Raw genomic sequence first — 7,903 nt, 5'->3', positions numbered from 1 at the left:
CATTAAAAGGAGGTCAAATTTGATTAAATCTTATTTATAAACTCTCAGGGCTGGAAGTGGACTTAGAAATCATTTGGTTCAGAGATGGCAAATGTGCATGTGTGTGTGGCCACTTTCACTTTCTAAGACCCTGTCAGACATCATTAATCAATCGTGAGACTTCCTTTCACTGAGCCTAGTTACAGATGCAGAACATTTCTTAATTCACTACTCTAGACAGACACAAACAGTCAAAATGATCTTGCAAAAAAACTAACCAATCTTTGATTGACTCCAACCCTAAATTCAAAAAATGGATATCCTGTGTAATATTCTGCATGAACAAGCATCAAGTTCCTGATTGAGCACTTCTAAAATGAGGCATTCCCTGAGTAGGTCTTTTATCATATTATGATTATGTAATCAGTAATGAATACATGTGTCCTTAAGAAGAGTTACATGCATCCAGCAAATCCTAGCCCCCACATACTGTAATCCACAGGACACCGCCAAACAGGAATTATTAATCCCATTTTATAAATAGGAAAAATTAGAATCTAAGACAGAGACAGGGAAAAGGCAACACATAGTTTGGCCTGCTTAGTGTTTTAAAGATAAAATTAAGCCTACATTTAAAAATCAGAAGATTTTGCATCAAAAATGTGGTTTCACCACTTTTTATTTAAAAGTAAGAATAAACCTGTTTTTTCATATGGTGGCAATTGGCCCATGCTTTATAGCAGTTGGACCCTTTGATGGCTTTGTACTTGCAGTTTTCCACAATTCCCACCATGTTCACAATTCACGAGGGTTAACTTTTCTTCCTGCCTGCTTCAGTCATGCTACCTGTGAGTCTCTTGTAAGAAGCTGAGTTGACACTGACTCCAAGTTTCCCAAAGTTCATGTGGCTATTGTTTTTCTGCCATTGCATTTGCTCTTCCCTCTGACTTGAATGGCTTTCTCTTCCATTTCCATATTACTGAAACTAAAAATTGGCAGGGTTGGGGAAGGCTAGGACTCTGGAGATGTGAAAACTTTGGAGAGTTTATCTTATTTCTGCAGCCTCTTATACTCTGGGTAATTTGCAGATTTTATTTACCAAGGCAGAAAGCTGAGAATCCAGGTTTATACTAGTAACGGACTGCTGGTGGGGGTCCAAAAAAACAGTAGAACTTTTAGCAGAGACCTTGATGGTCTCATTAAGCTTAGTATGTGTTTTCTAATTTCACCTGTATTTTTATTCATATCATACAACCTACCAGCTCACATGTCAGCTTACCATATGGCGACTCTCAGTTCTGCATGCATAAGTCATACAGGATCTCAATAAAGTTTCATTGCCTTTACAGTGGTGTTTTGATAAGTGCACTTACTTTGTTGTCATGTCTTTGTCTTTCTCCTCCAGTGCCTATCTAATTACCTGTCACATAGTCAGAGCTCAATAAACGCTTCCCAAAGCATTCAACTGCATCATTGCTCAGCACCTTAATCTCTTCCTTCACGGTCTCTTGCAGATATTATGTCATAATCTACCCACAAGCCACCAAGAAGTAGGTGGAAAATGTTATTCTCATTCCACTGATGGCAAATATCAGGTAAAATAGGAACCACATGATTTATCTGATATCTTACATAGCATTAAGGGCACAAATATAGTTTGCAAAATAGTATTTGTTAAGTCACATGTCGCTGAGAGACAGTGAAGTGCAACACAATGAGTGTGGAATCTGCAACAAATTCTAGAGCTCATTGTTACTAGCTTCTGTCACCCTGTGTCAGGTACTTCCCTTGGTTTTCTTGTGTACCAAGCTTCAATGCCTTTCAGGTGCATTGTAGTTTTTGGTTAAAAAGAATGACTGTCTACAATTTCAAGATGCTCAAACAGTTCTGTGCATATTCAAAAAGTTTTATTTCAGTTTTATGCCCAACTATCTTTCCTTCTGTAACTGAGTCTCAAGTACAGGTAGAACAGTGATGTAGGACAAAGCTGGGGGAGTCCTAGTGTTAGATTGATAGCATACTGGTTTCCTTATTTCCAAAGGCTAACACAAGATTCTTTCCCTTGCTTTCTTGTTAAAATGCATTATTTCCCATGATGTGTCTCAACCCTTCTGATAAAGTGTCTTGTGATAGTTCTGCTTTATTGATGAGCCAGACATGATTATATGTGAAATATCAAGTGTAGGCATAGAATAGGGTGAAGCTGGAATCATTAACCATAGAGATATGTACAGCATACGATTGGGGCAAAGAGATAAATGAGGGAAGCAATCAAGTAAACTTAGAGGAGGAATAAAAGGGGGTATAGGAAAAATTTCAATGTAAAAGTGATACGTCTGTTAGATCTTGAAGGATCTTGGTGAGTAAAAATCTCACCAAGGCAACACGAAATTAAAACCACTTTAGCCAAAGGAAACCAAGGAGGCACTGAAGTGAGAACCATGGCCGGGTGCGATGGCTCACACCTGTAATCCCAGCACTTTGGGAAGCTGAGGCAAGCAGATAACTTAAGTCAGGAACTGGAGACCAGACTGGCCAACATGGTGAAACCCCTCTCTAGTAAAAAGTCGAAGGTCGGGCCATGGTGGGGCAGAGGTCGGGAAGATGTCCTGGCGAGGCTGGGCGCAGAGAGGCTGGGGCTGCGGCCAGGCGTGGGCTGTGTCGGTGGGCGGCCAGGCGTGGGCTGTGTCGGTGGGCGGCCACAGCTGCGAGGAGCTCCCTGTGGCCCTAACCCCGCCACGGTTGCTCGGATGCAGGTTTAACTTATTTATTCAGCAAAAAATGCGGATTCAGAAAAGCACCCAGGAAGGTTGAACCTCGAAGATCAAACACAGGGACAAGTGGTGAAGCATACAAGAGAAGTGCTTTGATTCCTCCTGTGGAAGAAATAGTCTTTTATCCTTCTCCCTATCCTATAAGGAGTCTCATAAAACCTTTATTTTTTACTGTTGCGTTTACAGACTGTGCATTTGGATCAGCTGCTATTTGACAGTATGAATCACTGAAATCCAGGGTCCAGATTTATTTTTTTTAATTTTTTATTATTATTATACTTTAAGTTCTAGGGTATATGTGCATAACGTGCAGGTTTGTTACATATGTATACTTGTGCCATGTTGCTGTGCTGCACCCATCAACTCGTCAGCACCCATCAACTCGTCATTTACATCAAGTATAACTTGATGGTATAAAAGCTGATTGGTTGGATAGCATAAGACCACATAAAGAAGACTTCAGAAAGGAGATTAACAAGTGGTGGAATAATCTAAGGGATGGCCAGCAGACTGTGACAGGTATTACAGCTGCAAATGTCCTTGTATTCTGTTTATGGAGAGTACCTTCTCTGCAGCAGACAACGATCAGATATTTCACATCGAATCCAGCCTCAAAGGTCCTTTGTTCTCCAAAGCTGCTGTCAACATTCCGTCATTTCTCCTTATTTCACATGGCAGCAAATACGTATGTTTTGTGGAGCTTCTCTTCCAGCATAGTGAACATTCTGGGTCAAGAGCAGTTCATGGCGTTGTACCTATCTGCAGGTGTTATTTCCAATTCTGTCAGTTACGTGGGTAAAGTTGCCACAGGAAGGTATGGACCATCACTTGGTGCATCTGGCACCATCGCAGCTGTCTGCACTAAGATCCCAGAAGGGAGGCTTGCCATTATTTTCCTTCCGATGTTCACGTTCACAGCACGGAATGCCCTAAAAGCCATCATCGCCGTGGATACAGCAGGAATGATCTGGGGATGGAAATTTTTTGATCATGCAACACATCTTGGGGGAGCTCTTTGTGGAATATGGTATGTTACTTATGGCCATGAGCTGATTTGGAAGAACAGGGAGGCTCTAGTGAAAATCTGGCATGAAATAAGGACTAATGGCCTCAAAAAAGGAGGTGGCTCTAAGTAAAACTGGTATTGGACAATAGTGGTGCATCTGGTCCATGATGCCTGAGAGCCCCAGGAGACATCGGCCCTAGGGTGATCACGGCTATGCTCCCGCCTGGAAGATGCCAGCATCTGGCCTCCTGGTGTTTTCAGCTGTGTCCCCCAGTCTGTGTCTTTTTAGCAAGTGGATGATGATAAAGTTGTGAAATAAAGGTTTCTGTCTAGTTTGTAAAAAAAAAAAAAACAAACAAACAAAAAACAAGTCCTGGCATGGTGGTGCATGCTTGTAATCCCTGCTACTCAGGAGGGTGAGGCATGAGAATTGCTTGGACCCAGGAGGCAGAAGTTGCAGTGAGCCGAGATTGCACCACCACACTCCAACCTGGGCAACAGAATGAGGTTCTGTCTCAAAAAAGAATAAAAAGCGAAAACAAAACAAAACAAAAAACTAAGAACAACTATCATGGTAGGAGGCAATCAATTCTGTTTTAGCAGAACACACCAGGGAGTATATGGCTGGAGAGGGAGCAGAAAAAGGGCTTTTAGTACTCATGAATGAAGAAAGGAAAGAATAAAGGACAGAAAAGAGGGAAGGAGGATGGGGAAGGAAGAGAGAGAGAGACAGAAAGATAGAGACAGAAGAAAATTGTCAGAGGCATTATTAAAAAATATATTTATTAGTTTGGCATTTTAAACTTTCTCTAGACTTAGATTTAGGTAGAAAAATCTTTGCACAGGATCGACCAGTTGGAAAATGGTGGAGCTGAGTATGTTTGTTTGTTTGTTTTGAGATGGAGTCTCACTCTGTAGCCGAAGCTGGAGCGCAGTGGCACAATCTCGGCTCACTGCGACTTCCGTCTCTGGGGCTCAAGCGATTCTTGTGCCTCAGCCTCCCAAGTAGCTGGGACTACAGGTGTACACCACCATGCCCAGCTAATTTTTGTATTTTAGTAGAGATGGGGTTTCACCGTGTTGCCCAGGGTGGTCTCGAACTCCTGAGCTGAGTTTTATTTTGTTTTTTTTGAGACAGAGTCTTGCTCTGTCACCCAGGTTGGAGTGCAGTGGCCCAATCTAGGCTCACAGCAACCTCTGCCTCCTGGGTTCAAGCGATTCTTCTGCCCCAGCCTCCCGAGTAGCTGGGACTACAGGCATGTGCCCCCACCCTTGGTTAATTTTTTGTATTTTTAGTAGAGGCGGGGTTTCACCGTGTCAGCCAGGATGGTCTCAATCTCCTGACCTCATGATCCATGTGCCTCGGCCTCCCAAAGTGCTGGGATTACAGGCGTGAGCCACCACGCCTGGCCTGAGTTTTAATATAGGCCCTTTGATTTCAAAGCCCATGCTTATTCTCTGGTGTCACCCAGAACCTCCAAGATAAACTTCTCTGGTGAGGACTTGGCTGTCACTGAAACTGGTAAATCCTGATGTTTGCTTCCAAATTAGCAGTATTCCTTTGTGCTTAAACTTTAACAGTTTAAATGAGATAGTTGCCACCTCACTTTGGATCTCTTTCCTATAGTCCCAAAGCACTTTGAAGAGCTTATGCAAGAAGAGACAATTCAACAGATATTTACCAAAGCCCAACTCTGACTTTAATTAGACCTATAATTTTGGCAAGACACACAAAACTTGTCTTTCAAGGTTTTTCATTTAGTAAAATATTTTAAAGGAGATCAGTTTTGAATATTTAAGTAAGAAGCTCATGTGGGGATATTAGAAAGATCTGGGTTTGAACCTTCACTCTCCCACTTTCTACATGCATAATCTTTATTATTATTTAACTGCTCTGACACTTAAGTTTCTTATTTTTTAAATGGGGAAAATGAAAATCATACATTTTCAAAGCTTTGATACGAAGATGAAATATGACCACATGTGACCAAATATGACCAAATATGACCACAGTAATATTCCTATTGCAGTACCTACTACAGATCTTTAGAAGTAGAAGGTAAATTTACTTTTCATATGCACAGAGCTTCATATGAAAGAAAAATTGCCCTCATACTCGCGGACCTCAGTTATGGAGCAAATACAAAGTGATTGGGCAGCTTTGGAGAATTTCCCAGGATGTTTGGGGCAGAGGTGGGAAACCCACTCTGTTGCATGTCTTAGTACAAGATCTCAATTCAGAGAGGTTCTGCAGGACTTTTGCCTAGTACATTGTTTCCATTAGTTCCCCTGCACCCGTCTTTACTTTCTCCACCCATTCTACAAACCATGTCAGAACCCTCTGCCAGAATTCTCTGCTCCAACTTCACAACCAGGCTGAGCTAGGCTGATTCACAAAGGCTTTTCCCAAGTTGAAGACGGGCCAGGATCAGCAGTGAAAGTTGACTGGTTTGGCATGGGCAGTGATTAATGATTAATCAGAATCAGTGTTAGCTGAACACTACAACTATGGCCATGCATTCTGAACAGGCAACAAATCAGTGATAGCTGGAATAGAGATGCGTATTTGGAAAGTTTTCCTTTAGTTTAGTTTAATACTGAACTAGCAAACAACCAGTGAGAGGAATACACAGGAAATCAAAGATACCTGTGGGTGAAAATGCAACTGTCAATGCCACCCTGGCTCCTCAGAGGTGTGACTTGAGTCTGTAATAGAGCATAATAGTCCATGCCGAGTCAGTGTGTTTCAGAACCTTCCACTCTTTATCTTTGGGTGCAAGCAGCCCCAACCCTCAAGGATCCATACTGTTTGCACAATAAGAAAATTTGACCTGCCCAAGGGTTATATACTTCTGAGTATATTTCTTCCATCACTAGAGGAGTACTTAGCTTCCTGGTGGCCTGACGAGGGCCTTCTGCAGTGCCAGCTTAGCTGACTTGGCTTGTCCCCACTATACTAGGTACTGTCTAGTGGCCTCCATAGCCAGGTAGCTTGAGTTCAAGATTTCATTTCAACCACTTAAAGCTGAATGTAGATGAGCAATTTAAGTTCTAGAAATAGACGCTATGGAAAAAACAAGCAGACAAACAAGCAAACAAACAAAAAAGCTGTTCCTCAAATTAACCTTGACTTTCCACTTTAAACTTTTTAATTAGAAAACTCTTTTGGAAAAAAATGAAAGATCTTAACTTTGTCTATCAGGTTTATACAATATAGGCCTTCCTGGACCCTCCTGCTGGATTTCCACTTATGCCGTGTCACTGCCTGCACAAGCCTTTCTTGGTTCCTTAGTTACCCCTCTATTCAGAATGTTATTCTTTTATTCTTCCCTTATTAACTCCAGGTCACTTTCAGATATCAGACTTAGAGTTCTCCAAGGTATGTTTCCTTGAGTCCTTCAGTTTAGGCTATGATTCATTTGTCTGATTTTGTTTATACTTTCAATGTCTTTTATACTGCTAAGCAAAACCATAATATATTAATCGGATGGATGAAAATGACATTACGCTACACCAATTATTGTTTCTACTGCAGAAGAAGTTACCTAGGGAAAAATGTAGCTTCTATTCTATCATGATTAACATAATTTGCCCCAAGAAAAGGACAAGATATAAAAATAAAGAGTTAATGGATTGTCATGACTTTTCTTTTTAAATACTATCTTTTAACATTTTCTGATATATTTTTTAAAAGCCTAGGGAAACTGAAAACCTAATAGAAAAGTATAGTAATTATTTTTAATATTGATTTTCTGCAGTACTTACAGTTTATATGACTAATTTGGCCTGGGTAAATTGTCTTGTATTTTCCCTGCATGTATTTCTTTCTTTTTAATAGTTTCATTGAGATATAATGTACATACTATAAAATTCAGCCATATAAAATCTGCAACTAATGGTTTGTTTTTAGTATATTTACAGAGTTGTACAATCATCATCATATGGTAATTTTTAAATATAATCATCACTCCAAAAAGAAGCTGCATACACTATTTTTTAAATACATTTTTTGCACAATTATGTATCTTTCTTACAGAGCACTGATCTCCTTTGTTAATACACATCTATTAATGTTTTGTTCAGTTAATACCTATTTCTTACCTTAAAGCATAAGCATGGGAACAGAGTTTGTATCTGATTTGGG

General features: G+C 40.5%; 1 pseudogene; it reads left to right on the top strand.

Moving 5' to 3' along the window:
• Positions 1-2,583: 2,583 nt before the first annotated feature.
• LOC103237436 (presenilin-associated rhomboid-like protein, mitochondrial) lies at positions 2,584-3,934 on the top strand (annotated as a pseudogene).
• Positions 3,935-7,903: the final 3,969 nt, after the last annotated feature.

This window comes from Chlorocebus sabaeus, chromosome 8, assembly GCF_047675955.1.
Source record: "Chlorocebus sabaeus isolate Y175 chromosome 8, mChlSab1.0.hap1, whole genome shotgun sequence".
In the NCBI taxonomy this organism is placed as follows: domain Eukaryota; kingdom Metazoa; phylum Chordata; class Mammalia; order Primates; family Cercopithecidae; genus Chlorocebus; species Chlorocebus sabaeus.
Note: the sequence above shows the minus strand (reverse complement) of the source record. Positions and strands in the feature narration are given on the sequence as shown.